Source organism: Bos taurus, chromosome 5 (assembly GCF_002263795.3).
Source record: "Bos taurus isolate L1 Dominette 01449 registration number 42190680 breed Hereford chromosome 5, ARS-UCD2.0, whole genome shotgun sequence".
Taxonomy (NCBI): Eukaryota; Metazoa; Chordata; class Mammalia; order Artiodactyla; family Bovidae; genus Bos; species Bos taurus.
Window position 1 is genome coordinate 38,086,238 of NC_037332.1, and position 21,084 is coordinate 38,107,321.

The window sequence follows — 21,084 nt, forward strand, 5'->3', positions numbered from 1 at the left end:
TCTCCTGTGAGTCCCCCGTGGGCTGGCTCTTGAGCCCACCCTGTCAAACATCTCTGTGGAGTTTCTCCTTTGCCTTTAGCCATCTAGCAACACAGGTGGTCTCTTTCCAGGGTAGAGCCACATTTTTCCACCTTCCACCCCCAGATCCTCATTCTGGCCCATTGTGGGTAAGTATAGTAGCCCTGGAATCAGGCCTCAAAGCCAGAGACCTGGAGGAAAGCTCCTTGGAGGGGAGTTGTAGTTCTTCCATCAGTTCCTTTAGCCCAGTACTTCTCCAGTGCCCTCCTCTCCCCAGCCTCTGGGATCATGAGGTTGGTGCTGGTTTAACAAAGAAAAAAGGAAGCTAGGGAAACTGGCTGTGGGTGAAAAGCAATTAGCCAAAAAAAGCAGATGCAAACAAATATACAGAACAAATGGATAAAACTGCAGGTTTGGGGAATTCCTGTGGCCAAGCCCTGTGGCCAAAGGAAAAAAAAAAAAAAAGAGCCTCCACAACACTGGCCAGGCTCTACCACTAAGGATGAGGTGCTGCTTTGGCTATGGTGGGGAGGAAACCCATAGAAAGGACTCCCTTTTTGTTTACCTTTTCTCTGTCCTTGTGTCCCTGAAGGATCCCAGCCTACATTCTGTGCTGCTTTATTAAATGCCAAGTCCAGGGTCTTTATAAATGGCATCTGCAAAAGTACCACTTTGGGGGTCTGGCCTGGGGGGAGGTTGAGGTGGGACAGGTGCTCCCCATGCCCCTCCTCTGTCCACGCTTAGAACACACCCCTTCTGGAGAGAAGTACTTCCCAGAGTCTCTGGCTCTCGAGGCAACCCCACCGGCTGGTTTCCTTCCCTGCTCTGCTCTCACCTCTCCAGCTTGCTTGGCTGATGAGAGTCTGGAAGGAAGGATCCCATTTTAAAACTTGCTGCGCTGAAGGCCTCTCCCCTCAGTCCTGCTGTGCACCCTGAATGTTCCTCAGTGCCAAGAGAGGGCTGTTCCCAGAAAGCTGGTGATATCCAGCGGCAACCCAGATGTCCCTGAATCTGGCAACCCCAACTGAGATAGTAGTATTTGTATTTGACCTTGAGCGCGCTGACTCAGATATTTATGAATGATATTTTCAAGCATGTGGTATCAACTGTTAACTCCTTTTGGGATTCTTTGTTTACTTTCATCTTTCTAGTGTTCGTTTTCTTCCCCCAAATAAAATGTATTTAAATAAATGCAAACTAAATACAAGCTAATCCTTTCTGTAATAATTGAATCATGACTCTTCATTACCAGTGACATGGGGCTCTACATCTGGATGCATTACAGCAAATGTATCCTTCTGCTTTTGTTTACATTCCACTAGGACTTTGGAATCCAAATGATTTTGAAACTGACAAAAATTAAATTAAATCCTTTTACAGCCAACCCTTCCAAGGATATTTCTTTGAGTTCTGCTGTGAAGTTTGGGAAATGTTATTCCTACATTTTTAAAATATGACCTCCAGAAAAATTTTGATAGCATTTTGGAAAGGTACATTTTTCCCTTTCCAAAAGTGGAAGTTGGGAGAAGGGTGAGGTGATGAGTTCAAGATTTTTTTATGTTGATTCGGCTGATCTGGCTGGCTAGGCGGGTGTCCCCTTCCTCCCTCACCGCTCCATGTGCGTCCCTCCCGAAGCTGCGCGCTCGGTCGAAGAGGACGACCATCCCCGCTAGAGGAGGACCGGTCTTCGGTCAAGGGTATACGAGTAGCTGCGCTCCCCTGCTAGAACCTCCAAACAAGCTCTCAAGATTTTTTTATGTTATTTCACTTTAGAATTGTGCTGTATTTAGGGTGACTGTACATCCTGGTTTATATCTGTTGTGCCAACATAGTTATTAATTGCATGGGAAAAGTGTCCTGATTTGCATGATAAATCATAGGTTCTCCTAACTGTATTTAATTATCAAACAATTGATTGGGATTTTTGTTTGTCTGTAATTAAATCTTTCAGAAAAATTAAAAACAAAATACTGGGCTTTAAAAAACCCCAATATTTAAATGTAGTTTGAGAAAGAAGCAGTCAGTATTCTTACTCACCCTGCTTGAATTTGGCTTCTCACAGGCAAGTTTCTAGTTGTGGCAGTAATTTAGTTCTGTATCTTCCAGAGCTGTGAAATTGTCTGGATCACAATTTTAAAATTGTAATTAAATCTGCTAAAATTGGAATGCAAGTCACATCTTTGTTGGTGATCCAGTGTTTCTGGCCAGTGACTTCCACCAGCTGTCTCAGCAGCCAAGTTTCTTCCCCCTTTATATCATTCATTTTTTTCTGTTTTCTGTCTGTGATTTAGGGTACTAAAGTCACTCTTCACTTAAGGAGACTGTTGCCATCTCTTCTCCACATCGTGAAGTTGATATTTAAGTTTTATGTGCAGGTCTTTGCCTTGCTTTGGTTCTTTCTCATCTGTTTCATGGTGAATCCCTACACCTTTGGTATTTCTTACATATATTCATTCATTTATTCACTTCTAATTTTTTTCATTGCTAGTTCTATCTTTTTTTTTCTGTTTCTAAAATTATTTTGAAGGTATCTTCCAGAGGTGCTTTATTTTTCGGAATTCACTTCAGCTGATTTCAGGAACATTTCAAGTACATTAGCAACTTTTCTTAATTTCCTTTAGCTCTATTATGTGTATAATACACTTTGAGTCTGCTATCAACATCTTTTACATCTTCAAACTGGGTTTCACTCTTTTAGACAATCTCTAGTGAGGTTTGCTTCCCCCTCTTAATCTTTCCCTTTGTAGTCTTAACCCTGTTAGCACATATATTTTAATTTTCTAATACAATAAATGAGATAAGATATCTTTGCTTTTTGATTGATTTAAAAATGGGGAGTGAGACATTACATTTTCACCTATTTGTCTGAGAGCAGCCATAAGATGGCAGTTTAATGACTGACAAATTTCCCACAGTGATTTTGAATTAGCAATATATCTTGGCCATTCTTAGTTATTTTACATACATGTTTTACATACATTTTCATAGTTATTCTACATACATGTTGAATCATTTTCTCTAAAAAGATATCTAAAATGGAAAATAAGATGAATTTCATTATGTATCCTGATAAAATCTCTAGTGAGGATTTGCAACATATGTATTTACCTGCAATTCAAAAGCATTTGTGGACTTCTAAGGTATGATCTTTTAATTTAAACCAAATTATATCATCAATTCTTAGACAGAACAGAGTTAATTTTCTACTGTAAATAATGCACTTGAAACACATATTCACCAAAGATATTAATAGATGCCAGCAGTAAGCTATTCTATGAGTGTTAGATGGGGTAGGGGAAAAAAAAATAGTATTCAGGAGAAAAATCTGGGTGGAGTAACAGGAAAGTTTAGTAGAAAAAAGAAGGTCAGAGAAGTGACTGGGAGTGGTTAAAAAGGGTTTTCATAATGAAAAATGCCTTTGGCTACTGGAGACTTTTCTATTGTGTTATTATTTTTTTAATAGATCTTTCCCTCACAAACACACACAAAGGAAAACAGAATAAAGGTTATTACTAAATATATAGCCGCCTTGTTGCCTCAGTGACCACCATCTTGCTGCAGCAGATGACACTCTATTAGTAGGAGGCATTTGAAGGATGTTGGTTTGATAAAGTATAACCTCTAAGCCACTTCCCTAACATGATCTTTCTAATATCTTCAAAAAGTGTCTGAGGCTTATCTGGTTCTAATCTTGTCTGGCAACGTGACAAATGCCTCAGGGAAGTGGGAAGGATATAACCTGTCTTCAGAGATTTATAGCATTTCAGGCATCACAGATCCTGGAAGACATTTTTTGTTCTTCTAAGGGGACAGGATTCTATTTAATATTGTTTTACTATTAACACAAGTTAGCAATATTATTACTGATTTTCGGAACTGCCAATGTTACATGTGTTTCTTGCATAAAGATGGTGCCTTTGACTTACCAAGATGAAGGGGTATTTTTTCCAGAATCAGATGCACATTCATTCTTGCCTGTCATTCCTTGTGAACAGTAGTGGCCTTGTCTGAAATGACTGTCCGGGGTTAGGGCTGCTGGCTTTAGCCAAGGTAAAGGGCAGATGTAACTAAATAACTGCCTAGTTCAAATAAAATATAGAAATGACAAATGCTTGCTTTTAATGGAAAATTGGATCAGTTATTGTCTCCCACACTTTCTGTCTCTGACATTTTTTCCCGCACTCTTCAACAAATAGTCTCAGATAATAGAAATGGTATTAAATAAGTTTAAATATTGAGTCAAAGACTAAGAATATCCAAATGTTGAATGAGATCCTGTTTTATCTGTGGTATCTAAAATTTTACTTCTCTACTTTGTTTGAAGAACTTGTGCCTATTTATTTCTTTTCCAGAGTATATAGAACTATTGGTTAGCACACTAATTTTGCGAAGCAGTGTTTAGGGAGCATGGATACAGTTGTTTTACTTGCCAGTGTTTGGTGTTTGTAAGAATGCCTTCAGCACAGGTTCCAGACTGCACCTGGAATGTACTTCCCTTGCTGTGAAAATGGAGTAAAAATCTGTTTAATTATCACTCAAATCAGGTAGGGGCTTTCCTGGTGGCTCAGAGGTTAAAGCATCTGCTTGCAATGTAGGAGATCTGAGTTCGATCCCTGGGTGGGGAAGATCCCCTGGAGAAGGAAATGGCAACCCATGCCAGTATTCTTGCCTGGAGAATCCCTTGGATGGAGGAGCCTGGTTGGCTACAGTCCACAAGGTCGCAAAGAGTCGGACAGGACTGAGCGACTTCACTTTCACATTCAAATCAGGTAGAATCAATACTGGAGCCAAAGGCAGGTTGGTAGCCTGTATCTGAGGGAAGAGAGATCAAGATCTTTCCCTTCACATGGAAAATGTTAACTAGGTTTTATTTTGGTGCATTTTGATTAGGAAGGAGCATTTAAACATCTTGACATCAAAATAACTCTTCAGGTTAAAAGATCTCTGACAGCTAAATGGATTATGTAGGTTAATGTTATTTTCTAAAAGCCACCAGGAAGCAGAGTGGATGTTGAAATGAGAGATATTAGTGACAAAGAAGAAAAAGTGTTTTTTTTTGTAGGAGTTTCAGTGCATGTCTAGCACTTCACAGAGGCCTGAACTCATTGTCCTTTGATTTTCTTTCTTTTGTTTTTTTCAGACTCTACTGTGCACAATTTCTCAATTTTCTGTAGAAATGTACCCTCTACATTGCAACCTAATAGCTAGGACATCTCACAAATGGGGAGAAAAAAAAAAATGTATAAAATAAATCATGCAATTCAGTATGCCAGGTTAGGTATCAGATTAAAAAAAAAAAGAAATCCTGTCTATTTGGTAGCTATTTGACTGCTAAGAAAATTAACTATTTCAATATACTTGCACTGCCAGCAGAGTATTCTCCCTTCTCAGCATGGCATCCCTTGGCTGTGGTTCATACCATATCAACCATATACATCAACTCTGGCTCCTCTATGGGAAAATGAAGTTCTTTAAAAGAATATAAGGTCATAAAAGCCAAGAAATAGCACTTTATTACTTTCCATAAGAAGACTTTTAAAACAGAGTGTTTCTTTGTAGCTTAGTGACCCAAAGGCAACAATGATGCTCGTTCTGTGAGCCTGTGGTCCAGCTCCCACTCCCGGCTGGCATCTGCTGGCCCCAGGAGAGCTGCTGGGGACCCAGACAAGCCGAGTCCTGTTGGAGACTGTCACTGCATTTTCCACAACAGCATTGGAATTTTCCTAAGGCACTTTCACATCTGGAATTTTAAAGAAAGTTTGCCCTTCAATAAAATGGTAGTAAATCTTAGGAAACATTGTGCCTTTTTTGTTTTAATTAATCTGGCATTTCTCTCGTAAACCATTAACAAATTATTGGTTGTTCCCTCCCTTTTTCACGCTTAATGGTAATAATGGACAAAGAGAAGAATTATGAAATGATCTTTTGTATGTTACCTTTTTAATTTTTTTATTCATTTTAAAAAATTTTTTGCTGAGCTCTGCAGCATGTGGGATCCTAGTTCCCTGACCAGGAATCAAACCTGCATCCTCTGCATTGGAAGCATGGAGGCTTAACCACTGGACCACTGGGGAATTCCTTGTATGTTACTTTTGAATGAAAGTGGTAAAGAGATTTTGCAGAATATCTTTCCATTTCTTACATAAAAATATGTGTGCACTACAGTATAAATATTAGGGGCTTCCCTGGTGGCTCAACAGCGCAGGAGAAGTAGGTTTGATCCCAGGGTTGGGAAGATCTCCTGGAGGAGGAAATGGCCACCCACTCCAGTGTTCTTGCCTAGAGAATCCCATGGACAGAGGAACCTGGCAGGCTACAGTCCATGGGGTCGCAAAAGAGTCAGACACAACTTAGCAACTAAACAGCAACAAAAGTATAAACATTTTATTTATGTAAAACACCATTGCTTTATTATGGACATATAACATTTGTCTGATTAAACAAGATTGAAACATAACTTGTAATGAGTAGCTTGTGTGTGACTTGCCTTTATCCAGTCTTCAGAGACACTGTGTTACTTGGAAGCTTGATTTGGAGACTGTCATCACTATAGTATGCCAGTTACTAAGCATGTGAAGTGTCTCTCTAAAAGCCAATTTTAATGATTCCAGCCTGCTATTAGAATAGTTTAATCAAATTCTGAAAGTGACAGTTTCTTATTTTAAAATGTCAAAGCTGTTCACTTTTTGATTGAAAAAAATCGTGATGGTTTTGGAATAAGTAATTTAGTGTGTAAGAGGAGCCTTTTTTATATGGGGAGAAAAACTTTGCATGGTTACATAAAACAGTCATGAAACCTAGAATTCTGACTTGCTAGTTTTTATAAAAACAAAATGACTCCCACAGAAAGCTCAGAATTGTAATACTCAAGTATTATACAAATTGTGTGTCATAGATGATATTAGGAGGGATCTAGCCCTTCTAGTTCCTAAATGGGTAGTCTATCCCTTCTCCAAGGGATCTTCCCAACCCAGGGATCGAACCCAGGTCTCCCACATTGCAGGTGGACTCTTTACCACTGAGCCACAAGGGAATCCCAAGAATACTGAAGTGGGTAGCCTATCCCTTCTCCAGGGGATCTCCCTGACCCAGGACTCGAACTGGGGCCTCCTGCATTGCAGGCAGATTCTTTACCAACTGAGCTATGATTGAGCTATGATGGAAGCCCCTTCCAGTTCCTAAAGCATCTTTTAAACAAACATCAACATCTTTAAAAATAGAGCATTTGAGGGATCCCCTGGTGGTCCAGTAGGAGTCGGCACATTCACTGCTGTCTGGGTTCATCCCTCGTCAGGGAACTAAGATCCTGAAAGCTGTTCAGCATGGGAAAAAAAAAAAGCATTTGCAGAAAGGAAGAGAGGGTGGTATGTGAATAGGTGATATAAAATCTGGAGTCCGTTTGCCATTTTGAATATTGATTTAACCTCCCCCCCATTTTTAGCGGGGGCAGGAACTTGCAAACTCTAGCTCCTCTCCTACTCTGATGTAACAAAAGACCTAAACTACATGAGTTTGCAAGTTTAGTTAGACTCTGAAACACATTTTCCAGGACAAATTATGTGACCTGTCACAGCTGGCTTGCTTCCTTCATTTGTCCCTTTCTTCATCCATTTAACAAACAGCAGCTGCATTGCTCCTCAGCCCCGGCGCTGTCCTGGGCCAGCTCACAGAAGGTTAAAGCAGAATGAATATGTGTTGAATAAACTGACTTTATTTATAGAACATTCACTGTTGTCTTGTACTCTTCCCAAGGCTTAGCTCTGTGCAGCTCGGACAAGATTTTCTGTGTCTGTTTAGCACCCAGCAGTCACCACTCTGGGAAATATTAGTGCACTATTCTTGGTCTGTGTCCTGTACTGGGCTGTCAGCCCTTTGGGGATAGTGTCTCCTTCTAGCCTGGGGGTCTGGCACGTTGTAGGTGTTCTGAAATATTTGTTGAAAAAATTTCTGTGTTATCCATTTAAATCCTTTGAAACCCATAATGCAGTTGTGTGTAGATATTAAGAAGTTAAGATTGCCTGTATAGACTTCTTGCCTAATTGTAGAAGTCATTTGTCCAATCATTTATGCTAAGTCACTTCAGTCGTGTCTGACTCTGTGCGACCCCATAAACGGCAGCCCACCAGGCTCCCCCGTCCCTGGGATTCTCCAGGCAAGAACACTGGAGTGGGTTGCCATTGCCTTCTCCATTGTGTGAAAGTGAAAAGGGAAAGTGAAGTCGCTCAGTCGTGTCCGACTCTTAGCGACCCCATGGATTGCAGCCTAACAGGCTCCTCCGTCCATAGGATTTTCCAGGCAAGAGTACTGGAGTGGGGTGCCATTGCCTTCTCCGGTCCAATCATTTAATAAAGGTTTATTGAGGTCCTACTTTGTGCCAGACTTTATCTCTGAATCAGGATCCAGATGGGAGAACTCAGACCTGAGCCACACTGTGCTTGTCTGAATCTGGGCTGCCGCACTTACTAGCTGGATGATCTCAGGCCATTTAACCTCTTCTGAAAGTGGGGATAATAATAGTCCCTCCACTAAAAGGTTGTTGTAAGGATTAAATTAATTGCTTTGTATCCAATGCTTAGATCCTGTGTGGGTAGTTATTACTGTTAGTGGTTATTAGAAAGACCAAAGACGAGTATGTTGTGAGATGAAGTTGGACAGGTCAGAGGACCAGGTTTCCCAGTTTGGGGCTTCATTCTCCTCCCTGGGAAGCCATCAAAACCTTTAAAGCTGGGGAAGGGTGGTAATGAAGTCTATCTGTAGTTTCTGCCTCTGCCAAGGCCAGAGAACCTCCTTCAGTGAATTCAACAAGCACTTGCTTAAGGCACCATTGTAAGTAGCCACTTGAATATAATCAATAGGGCTTTATGTCTGAACCACAGAAAAGAATACTGATTGTATCCAGGAACCAAGTGGGGTGGTAAGTGTTTGCTTACCTTCCAAGTGGAATTAAGAGATACATAATATTACAGACTTACCTTCAGGCTATTTGTAAAGAAAATCAAATTTGGTGATTAAATGCTAAAAGGTGTAATTCCTTTTACTTCCTGGGCTCCCAAGAACAATGAAAGGTTTATATGCACTAGGAATAAGAGTGAGATTGTTGCTAATTGTGAGTAACCAAGTAACAGAGAAAGAAAATACTGTATAGATATTTCTATTATTCTAGAAAAATTCTAGAGGGATGGTTTTAAAAAGCTGTTCTTTAATAAGTAAGCTTTATTTCCTCTTATTAAAATATTTGGACTGTATTATAACTTACATATATCCATTTGTCATATTTAAAAATGTGTTAAACCATTAAAAAAAACCATAAGAAAAATTTCAACCCTGAGCTCTTAAGTCATTTGAAACTTAAAAATACATTGGAAATAATTATATTTAGAAAATAATTATATGTATGTAGTACTGTCACTGGAGAAGGCGATGGCACCCCACTCCAGTCCTCTTGCCTGGAAAATCCCATGGACGGAGGAGCCTGGTAGGCTGCAGTCCATGGGGTCGCTGAGGGTCAGACACAAGTGAGCGACTTCACTCTCACTTTTCACTTTCATGCATTGGAGAAGGAAATGGCAACCCATTCCAGTGTTCTTGCCTGGAGAATCGGGGATGGGGGAGCCTGGTGGGCTGCCGTCTATATGGGGTCGCACAGAGTCGGACACGACTGAAGCGACTTAGCAGCAGCAGTATGGTGCATGCATGCTAAGTCACTTTAGTCATGTCTGACTCTTGCGACCCCATGGACTGTAGTCTGCCAGACTCCTTTGTCCATGGGATTCTCCAGGCAAGAATATTAGAGTGGGGCTTGGGGAAGGTGTTACCTTCTCTGTGGATCAGAAAAAGCAGAGGCCAAACCTGGGATAATCTTTGTTGTTAAAGCTGATGGAAATGTCTAACACTCTGTGTATTTATGTGTCATGATATCTGGCCTCTCCCTGCCCACCTCCTTCACAGAACCCGTCTCCTCCCAGCCTGGCGCACCTGACCAGTGAGGTGTGTTTTTTGCCTTCTGTTTTTCTTTCTGCAAGACATAGCTAGGAAAGTGAACGATAAGAGGAGAAAAGTTCTCAGGGAATTGACGTGTGTTGCTATGGTGAGGTCCTTTGCTGTGAATAAAGAGGCTCTTTGGGGCAAAAAAAAAAAAATACTAGAGTGGGTTGCCATGGCCTCCAGGGGATCTTCCCAACTCAGGGATCAAACCCATGTCTCTTATTTCTCCTGTATTGGCAGGCAGGTTCTGTACCATTAGCGCCACCTGGGAACCCCATCTAGTATGGTGAAAGTGAAGTCGCTCGGTCGTGTCCGACTCTTTGCCACCCCATGGACACCAGGCTCCTCCGTCCATGGGATTTTCTAGGCAAGAGTACTGGAGTGGGTTGCCTTTTCCTTTTCCAGGGAACTTCCCGACTCAGGGATCGAACCCAGGTCTCCTGCATTGTAGACAGACGCTTTACCATCTGAGCCACCAGGGAAGTCTATCAGGTTCAAGTTCCCTTCATGAACTCTTTCCCTAAGGCACTGAACAATTATGGGTATTAATATGAAAGTTCCTCTAGTCTGAGTCACATAGAATGGAGAATGGACCTAGACCTTCCCTGGGTTAAAAAAAGTCTAGGTCCATTCAGACTAGAGGAACTTTCATATTAATACCCATAATTGTTCAGTGCCTTAGGGAAAGAGTTCATAAAGGGAGCTTGAACCTGAGTTTTAAGGGAAAAATTCCTTGTTTTAAAATCTCCACCCTGAATAGAAGTTGGATTTGTTGGCATTAATAAATGCATTCCTCCTCTTCTCTTCTTCTTCTCTTGGGTCTTGAACTTAAAACTTCCCCTTTTTAATAGGTACTCGCCTCACCTTGTGTGATGCTTTTTCTGTCTTACAGGTTTCTAGTCCCTCTGTTGAACAACTTGTGAACTGTTAATATGTCTAAAAGGGAAATATGTCATCCACCACCTTTGGAATGTCCTAGTCAAGACTCCTTTTTAATAGATAATTAGGGAAATAAATTTCCATAGTTTTCTTAGAAAAAGTGTCTTTATTCAGCCACAATTCTGGTCATTTTTTACTGTTTAATTCTAAAAGTTTCCATTTAAAAATTGAGTTCTTTCTACTTTTTTGCTCATTTGTATCTTCTAATTTCTTTATGGTAAGAATGATAGCTACTGAGGTAATGAGCGCTTAATACATACAAGGCTTACATGCATTATCTCTTTTAACCTTTACAATAGTAAGTAAAATGAATTCGGTTCTAGGACCCATTGTAGTATCAACTTGTTTAATGTTTACATAACTTGATGAGTATTTTTATTATCATTTTTCAAAGGAGGAAACTGAAGCAAACATTCATGGGATTTGCCCCAGGTCCCCTAGGGTAAGTGGCAGAGCCAGGCTTAAACCCAGGTGGTCCAACTGTGTAGCCCATTCTCTTTAACATATGTGGGAAGATACCTTTCCTTCTGTCCCATTCAGATTGCCTGATCTTCTCTCTGCTTCACCGATGAAGCTGGAGCTGACAGAGGTTAAGTAACCTGCTCAAGGTGACAAAGCTGGTAGATGACAGCGTGAGGAGGCACTCTGATTCTTCTGATTCTAGAGCCTGTGTACCTTTCAATAGCATAATGCAATGGACATACTTGTTTGAAAATTTTTTAAAAAGAAACTGAAGGTGGCATACAAACACTCATATTCTAGAATACCACTTCCCTCTTTGCCAGAAGACTTGTGTTTGCTCAACTTTAAAACCGGGGTGCACATTTCTGAGAGAATGGCTGCTCACAGTACTGCTCACAGTTACCCAAGCCCAACTCTTAATTTCCTCCCTGGCTGGGTTCCTTTTCAAGAGAAAAGAAAGGATGCCTTCTTCCTGGCAACGGTGCCCCCTGGCAGTGGTGATCCCTCAGGAATATTCATGATTCCTGAGTCTCCCTTCTAGTTTCTACTATGAGGCTGGCCATAATAATAAGAATGAAAATAACAAGGATAACTCACATTTATGGAGCACTTTCTCTGTTCCAGGCCCCGGACTAAACACTTCTACACATTGTCTTATTTGATTTTCACAGCCCTCTATGGTAGACACTATTACTTTTTCCATTTTACAGAAATAGCTATAATGACATTAAGTACCTTTCTAATACAGGTAGTGAATGGTTAATAGAGATTTCAATCAGTATCTCTCACATTTTGCAAAACCCATCTTCTCACCCTCTCTGTTCTTCTGTAGGTTAAGGTCCATAGTGATTACTATTTAAATGGGCTTCCCTGGTGGCTCAGCCATAAAGAACCCGCCTGCCAATGCAAGAGACATGAGTTCAGTCCTTGGGTCAGGAACATTCCCTGGAGAAGGGAGTGGCAACTCACTCCAATATTCTTGCTGGGAAATCCCATGGCCAGAGGATCCTGGCAGGCTACATTCACAGGGTTACAAAGAGTTGGACACGACTGAGTGACTGAACAACAATAACTACATTGTTATTGTAGTTCTACAAGTTCAACATTGTAGAAGCAAAGTGGGAGTTTTGGTGGGCTGGGGTGGTGAGGATCAGCTGCTTCTTACCAACTCGCTTTAAAAATTCAAATGCTTCATAACAGTGGTTTAAAACTGGATGGCCTCTGCTTATGAAATTATTAGTAACTGGACTCCAGCATCATACTCATACAAAAGCAGACAGTCAGCTGGCTTCTTTTCGGAAGGGAGGATGTCCAAATAAACATCTCCTCCTCCCTCGGGCCACACACGCAGAGAAGAAAGAGGCTGGAAGCTGTTGGCCCAACGTGTGTCCTCTCCCTGCTTTATTTATTTGCTACCATACAGAGATGGCACCCTTATTCTTCACAGGTGGATCAATATTTACAGCCATTCAGAGGACTCTACCCATTCTGTAGGCTGCCGTGTAACAAAAGTTGCCTGTTTTTCTTCACATCTGCTAGCAGGACTGTAGTTAGAATTAGCAGGAGCTTTGAGAGATGGCCAGTTCAAAGGCATTTTGTTTGGAGCACTCCCAGCCATTTTTCTATTTGCTGGGAGAGGAAAGTATCCCCCGCGGCATACAGGTATGAGACCCAGAGCCGGATATGTGGCTCAGAGTGGGCATTTATTTCTCATCTCTATTTTTTCTCATGATCGCCTCAACTTTCTGGTGTGTGATAGCAGCCATCTGTACAATAATGCTTATTTAACCTACTGTAAGTTTGAAATTGAAGGTCGCATAGGTGTATATTAATGAGGGCGGTGCTGATAAATAAAAATTTTTTAATTAATGAATGAGATTGGCTTTAATTATTGAAAAGAAATATGTATGTCTAGCAGGCTTCCTCAGTAAGACTCTCTTATGCTGACTGTGGCACATTTTTCCTCAAATAATTGCAGAGCTCAGCTTTATCATTAAGCAGATGGTTTCTGTTAATTCCCAGGGAAAGTAAATGATTGCAATTAACCAAATATTCAAAACTTGAGGATTTTAGAGTTCAGTCCTGTGACCTCTGGCATAAGTCTGTGTGTCACCCTTTCCTTCAGGGAATGCAGACAATTTTATAACATCTCCCATTTTATAGGGAGGCTTGGAAAGTAATTTTGAGAGTTCTCAAAGCTAAGGTGATGCTAAATCTCTATTGACTGGCTGGTTCTAAATTTTTGTGGTATTCTTTTTGATCTATTTTTGTTGTTTTGGTAGTGGAGAAAGGGTTGAAAATATTCTAAATAAATTTGAGTATTGGAGGGGAGGAAAAGAGTTCCCAAACTCTGTAAATTCAGGTGGTACCGCAGAAGTCATTTCTTTTAAATTAATGCTTCTTTGCTTCCTTGCCCTGTTGTACAACATGTGAGAGGCTATTTCATTGGCTTGGTAGTTTCAAAAGAAAGATAAAACTGATACAAAGAATATTCCCATGCAAGCCCACCCCCCCCCCCACTCAGTTAAGTTGAGTAATGTTTGCAGTAAATTTCAGTAAATTGCAGTAAATCAAACTTGTTGATTTTAACCATATAATATCAGTTCTTCTCTTTCATTTAAAATTTAGTCATTTGCTTAACAAAGTTTTGTTTGGGTGGGCTGCTGTGTACAAGATGCTAGGGCTGGCAGGAAAAAGGCTTTTGATCAATTTCAAGGAGCTTACAGAGCAAGTATGAAGATACTGTGAAATATCATTGTCCTAGCAGATACATGGATAGGGAGCACTTCAGCATGTGGGCAGGTGTCAAGAAACAGAGCAGAGAAAGGACTTGAGCCAAGGCTAGAAGGTTGAATAGAAATGTTCCAAGTTGTCAGCATAGTGGGAGTGAAGGGTGTGTGCAACTCAGGGAGGCCCCAGAGCAGAATGGATTCTGGGCTCTCCAGTAATTAGATGTTGCCAGGATGCAAATTTCAAGGGACGTGTTGGAAGCTCAGGTCAGACTGGTTGGCTGGGGCCAGATAATGATGCCCTTTTTCTGCCTTGCTAAAGAAGAGTTGAGATTTTTATCCTACAGCTGATACTCTTGGTGGCAGCAGTCTAGAGAACGGACAGATTAGATGAGCTGAGACCAGACTGGGGAGATGGTGACCCATCCGTTACAGAGTCTGGGAAGAGACAGAAGTCCATGAGGAGGTTCAGGTTTCTGGTCCACAGCACTGTTGGGAGAAAGTGTGCCCATCCTAGGAGAGAGGAACTGTGAAAGGAGAAGGGAAAGGGTGCCTTGAGCCCCCAAGAGGAGATGGTGGAGAGGGCATTTCATGGTCCCAGTGCACAAAGGAGACTTTGAGACTCTGTAGACTCATGAAACTATGATAAGCTTAACCACACTAGATACTTTAACCCCTTGTGTTTCTTACACTCTTCATTTTGTGTTCTCATGAAGCCCAATTTAGTGCGGATGCTGCTGTGGCCTGTTGGATGTATGTTCTTACCCTGACCCAACTTCAGGAGGACCACCTGATGCAACTGGGGCCTGCAAACCCTGGGGGATGAGGAACGCTGACCTGGGTACCAATTGTTGCCTAACATTACTCCTCATACCTTTATTCTAACTTTCAATGGGGAAAGGCGACCTTATCTACAAAGTTATAAGTGGTTCAAGTTCCCTCACTTCTTCTCACTCCAAATCATGGAACTTTCTGAGACTGGTTTGCAGCTTTATCATTAGTTTAAATTGTAGGTGGGGGTTGGACAGGACAGCACATTCTTTCTGTCTGAAATAACAACCTTCATCTTCCATGCCTCCTCTCTGAATAAGGACCTTTAAGGACCAGCTCGAATTCCCTTTCCTCCCTCTTTGACTGCGCCTCCTGAAAGGGCTTCAGTCCTTGCTCCTTGGAATTTATGATTTGGACCCCTTAGTCACCATTCAGCTTATATGGTCTTGTGTACTTAGTTATTTGGTGTGCTTGGCTGTCGTGTGCTTCTTGATGGACTGTCTTTGGGGCAGCACCCTGGATTGTGCTCTCTTTGTTTCTTATATATTATGCTTGATGCTTGCAAATTATTGGCTGGAGAAGACTCCTGAGAATCCCTTTACTGCAAGATCAAACCAGTCAATCCTAAAGGAAATCAATCCTGAGTATTAAACGGAAAGACTGATGCTGAAGCTCCAATACTTTGACCACCTGATGCAAAGAGATGACTCATTGGAAAAGACCCTGATTCTGGGAAAGATTGAAGGCGAAAGAAGGAGGCAGCAGAGGATGAGATGGTTAGATAGCATCACCAACTTAGTGGACATGAATTTGAGCAAACTCTGGGAGACAGTTGAGGACAGAGGAGCCTGGTGTGCTGTAGTCCATAGGGTTGCAAAGAGTCAGACACAACTTAGTGACTGAACAATAACAATATTATGCTTATGCTTAGAAACCACCATACATATGTTTGTGTTAATATATACAAAATATTTTTTCTACTACATGTACTATGAAAATTTACTTTCATATTCTTCTCTCATGAATTAAAACTGTCAGTTATAAACAAAGTTGCCTTCTTTAGGTACATAATACTGTTAATCTGAGAACCTTGAAGGTAGGTTTATCTAGTTCCCAGTTTTTAATCTAAAGTGTCCTAATAATGGTAGCTCATGCAGTTTATCCCATTTGGTTTTGAAAAGTAACATTGTGAAGTAGGTGTATTATTTTCTCCATTTGACAGACGGGGAAACTGGGCCTTAGAGAAGATAGGCAACCTGTCCCGAGACACACACGTTGAAGAGACAAAACTCCACCTGCAGATCCTGGGGTTCTGTCCATTGCACTGTGCTACTGACTCTTGTGTGTGTTATGTTACATAACTGCCCAAGTACTTCCTGGATATCTGTCATTAGACTTGGTTAGAAATGGTTAAAACTGACTCCCAGTCCCTTGCTCTTTTGCCCACCATGCAGCACTTCCTGTTATAAGCACTTGCTAGGAAGATGCTTCAGATGGAGTTTTGAAAGTAGCTCTTTCTAAGACCTTCCCAGTCTAAGATTTAATGTTGTAAAAGCTAGACATATAAGGGAAGTAATATTACAGGGGGTAGACATTATTGCAGCTACAGAAAATGAAATCTTCTCCAAATTGCTCCTGTTAATAATAATACATGAATATTTGACACCCGCAGCTAGTTACAGAAAAACAACTCAGGGAATATTTTGTGAGAACTGTTAACAAGTAGTCAAAATGGCTGGTTTTAATTTATTTCTTTCTTTTCCCTTCTTGCAAAATAGTTGAAATGCAGTAAAAGTGAATGGTCCGTAGACACACAACAACAGAACACAGAGAGTTCTTGGCAAATTCACAAAGCTACGTAATTCAGCCAGTAAATTTAAGGGTTTTATTTCATTGTTATAAAATCTGATGCTCATTGAAGTCAGCTTGAGAAACTCTCCTAGAGTACTAAATGGAAGATTTACCACTTTAAAGGGTTCCAGGTGAAGAAGAATATTTAATTAAGAAGAATATTTAATTGTTTCATCAATTTGCCTCAGATATTCCTGAAAGCTAGACAATACAAAGAGGCAGCAGCAAGTCAGGTGGAAACTTCCTTCCATTGTATGAATCTGTTTTCATTTAACTTATATTAATGTCCACTCACTACACCCATTTTGTCTCTGTATAACATAATTTTGCCTGTGATTGATTACCCGTTCACTTCAAAATTATGCGTACTGTGATTTAATTAACTTTAGCCTTAAGCAACATGTTTGGAGACATATTAATGAGGTGGGAGTCTTTTCAGAATATTCATAACTTAGACCTTTTTTTTTTCCGGCTTAGCATCAAACTGTAAATTCTGTGAGGCAAAGGGCTGAGTTCTGAGTCCACATGACTCCAGAGAAGGTCTCTCATATATTTTCAAGAGTGTTTGCTCATCATTGTTCAGAAAAGATTACTTTCTCACATATGAAGTAAGAAAGAGATTATTTTCTCTACTGCCAATTAAGAATATCTAGAAAAAAAAAATGTTTGGGGTCCAGAGATTATTTTTTACTGAGTCCTTTGAATTAGTTTCATGATGACCTCCTTTAAAATTATTTTAATGGTTAAATTTTAATATTTTCTAAGAACATACTAAAAGAGATATAGATAAACAACTTGATGTATGTAATTTGGGGAGATTAGGTATTTCTCCTACATTCTGTTCAATGCATACTTGCTATGAGAGACTGCAGACTGCATCCTGACTTTATGCTGGATATCTGTAATTCATCCAATGACATGCAACAGTATTTTTAAGGCCCACTTACCATGTGCTAGTTGCTATCAAAATTCAGTGTAGCAGCCCTAGGAGTTCATGTTTACTTCTCTTCCAGAGCTTGAAATAGGAAAAGCAGCTAATCCTCACCTTATGTAAGAAGTAGTCAGAGATAATGACTACAATTTTTAAATTAAGTGTAACAGTTCTACATATTATATAGAAATACAGAGATCAAAAGTAGTAAAAGAAATAACTGCAAGAGTTAAAAGTGGATGACTCTGTTGGCCAAGGGTAGCCAAACGACTACTGTTGCTGTTGTAAGCCGTTTAGCACTATTTTGCTTTTAAAAAAAATCTGTGTGTGTATATACATATATATATATATATATATTTATATATATAAAATGTCGATAAAAAACATTTTCAGAATGATAACAAATTTTACCTGATGGTTAGCATTGTGCTTAGAGTTTTGGGTGGTGATTGAATTTTGTCTGTATCCTGATGGAATCTCCTGTCCTGCAGAGGGTGAAGCCCACCATCTTCACTTGGCAGGTAGAGAAAAAGGCCTGCATCTGGGGTTGGTTCATCAATGTAACTGAGTAATGGGAGTGGGGAAGATCTGGCCTCACCAGATTCCCAACTCAAAAACTGAATGTTGCCAGGGGAATTTTAATTAGTAAAACATGATAGATTTATAGCATAAAAAATAGCTACAAAAATTGAGAAGTTATTGAGGAATATACTATACATATAGACACAGTACCAAAAAATTACATATACTAACCATCACTAAAAACAAAACAAAACCCACTTTTATAATGGAGAAATCTGGTGCTCACCAACTTAACTAAGTAATCACTCTGAAATTCAGTAACAGGGGGCAAGCTGATGTTTTTTGATGTGAAACAATATGAAGCACACACCACCACCAGTGAAATCTTCTTTCCAAGGATAATTAACCTGAATCCAAGCAAACCTAACACAGGTTACAGGAAATTGAGGGGCTGACAGAATATGTTAAAAGACAATATAAGCAAACAACCAAATCCAGAATGTGGTCCTTTTACAAGACAGCAGCTGTGATGCTTTAAAAAGCCAGTGTGATTTTAAAAAATAGTAAGGACACTGCTGCTGCTGCTGCTGCTAAGTCGCTTCGGTCGTGTCCGACTCTGTGCGGCCCCATAGACAGCAGCCCACCAGGCCCCCCATCCCTGGGATTCTCCAGGCAAGAACACTGGAGTGGGTTGCCGTTTCCTTCTCCAATGCATGGAAGTGAAAAGGGAAAGTGAAGTCGCTCAGTCGTGTCCGACTCTTAGCGACCCCGTGGACTGCAGCCCACCAGGCTCCTCCGTCCATGGGATTTTCCAGGCAAGAGTACTGGAGTGGGGTGCCATTGCCTTCTCCGAGTAAGGACACTATTATTGGCTAAAAAGACTAAAGGAACCTAGTGATCAAAAGGAATGTACCACTTTGATTGGATCCTGGTCAGGTGGAGAAAAAGCTGCTTTTAAAACGTTTTAGGGACTCCCCTGGCAGTCCAGTGGTTAGAACTTGGCGCTTTCAGTGTCATGGCCTGGGTTTAATCCCTGGTCAGAGAATTGACATCCCACAAGCTATGCAGCTCAGCCAAAAAAAAAAAAAATCCCTCCCGCCCTCACCAAAAAAAAAAAAAAAAGCAAAAGCATTTAAAAAACAAATTAAAATTTTTGAATAGGGATTAAATACTTGATGATATTGTGAAAAATTATGTTCATAAAAACCTGAGTTTTATTGCCTTACTTACTTTGACAATATAGAAAATAAAACCAAAGGCCACAGGAACCATACCTTGGTGAAGTCTAGCACTTCAAAGCTGAGTTCTCAGTGATCTTTCTCCACCACTCTTTTCTCTCTGCCCATGAATGACATGGATGGAGTTCTCACCTCTGCCATGTTGCTGATTTTCCTGGGCACGCCATCTTCCCTTCAGAGCTTTGTTTCTTGATAAGATAAAACAACTGTACAGCCTCATGAGGACTGTGGTCCAGCGCGTTCTGTTGTGACCTTGTGGGTGGGACAGTGCTCTGTGCGCGTGCAGTCTCAGCCTGTTTCTCTTCCTCGCTCCACCCCCACCCCCACACACCCCTTGTGACCGGAGGGAGCCTGGATTCTGTTGCTGGTGAGTACTGTCATAGACATCTTAAGTGGGAATGTCTCCACCGCTGTCCCTTCAGAGGAAGGTCAGCCTGCTGCAGAGACTGTACACATCAGGCTCCTTCTCCTGGACTGTGCCGATACATAAGCCCTTTGGGCCGATGGGAGCTTCAGCCTGGGTGATTGTTACTGGCACCACTGTCTCTTGTTCCTAATGAGGAGAACGGTTCTTGTTCTTCCTTAGTCAGTTCTGTGCTTAGTAAGAGAACAGAGGAGTTGGCATGGTTTTTGTGTAGATAACAATCAAACTAGATAATGAAGGACCAAAACAGTCTTCTTTATGAAGTGAGTAAGTCAGATTTTCCTCCTATGCAATATAAATTACATATTCAGCTGTCTACTTCTTTGTTCTGAGCTACTTGGACCTCCCTTCAGTAACCCCATGACTGAAAGTTTCCTTCTGGAAAAGTGTATCTAATGTTACTGATTCAATATTATATTTCTTGAGATTGTATTTCAGTGTCTTTGAGTCATTTTATTTCTAAATGGGGGCTGTCGAGCATTTCCAGGTGAGCAGATAACATACTTGTTTTTCAAAAACAAATCCCCAAATATCTCTTTTATTTTTCTCATAAATAGATATTTTTATGTTTTAAAGGAAGATTTCTAAATACAAACACAAAGTAAGGGGCCTTAAAGGAGCTTGATGAAAGTAAAGGAAACTATTTCATGGCCACTGAGCTATGATAAATCCTTTTCAAATCTAATACAAATAATTGACATTCATTTAAAGCATACTTTGTGCTAAATGCTTAGTTACTATGTCAAGTGACATATGATCAGTATTGCATTAAATGCTCCCAACAATCTTGTTCTTATTCCCATTTTACAGATGAAGAAACTGAGTCTTAGAGTGATAGCTAGTTTTCGTAAGGCTCACACGATGCGGAGGCTGAGTGGAGAGTCTGTGTGCAGCCAGTGACTCCAGACTCGGGCTCTGAGCCATCATACTGTTGCCATCTTCCTGTCAGAGCGGTCTACTGTCCTGGGAGAGAAAAATGCTCATTTATGCACCCTCTCCAAAGTGAAGTGGAGTTTGAGGAATCTTAGAACAAACCTTTATTGGCTTAGGTTGTGTCGAGTAAATACATTTATTGATTTAACTCTTGAAACATTTCCATCTTTTAATGTGTCCAAGAAGGTCTTAAACAAAACCAGGGAGGTTTATGACATACGATGTAATTCCTTATTAACTTGACGAGGTGGGATGGTTTTATGTTGTGCTCATTGTAGTTGA

The 21,084-nt window shown here is 40.6% G+C and overlaps 1 protein-coding gene and 1 long non-coding RNA gene across 4 annotated transcripts in view; one reads left to right on the forward strand and one right to left on the reverse strand.

The window, feature by feature from the left end:
- The window catches only part of PRICKLE1 (prickle planar cell polarity protein 1), a 113,420-nt gene that overhangs the window by 27,991 nt on the left and 64,345 nt on the right, over positions 1 to 21,084 (forward strand). The window lies entirely within an intron of this gene.
- Positions 1,612 to 20,223, reverse strand: LOC112446689 (uncharacterized). The gene is made up of 2 exons (XR_003034735.2): positions 19,482 to 20,223; positions 1,612 to 5,758 (listed from the first exon to the last, which is right to left on the reverse strand). It is a non-coding gene; the product is annotated as an uncharacterized lncRNA (long non-coding RNA).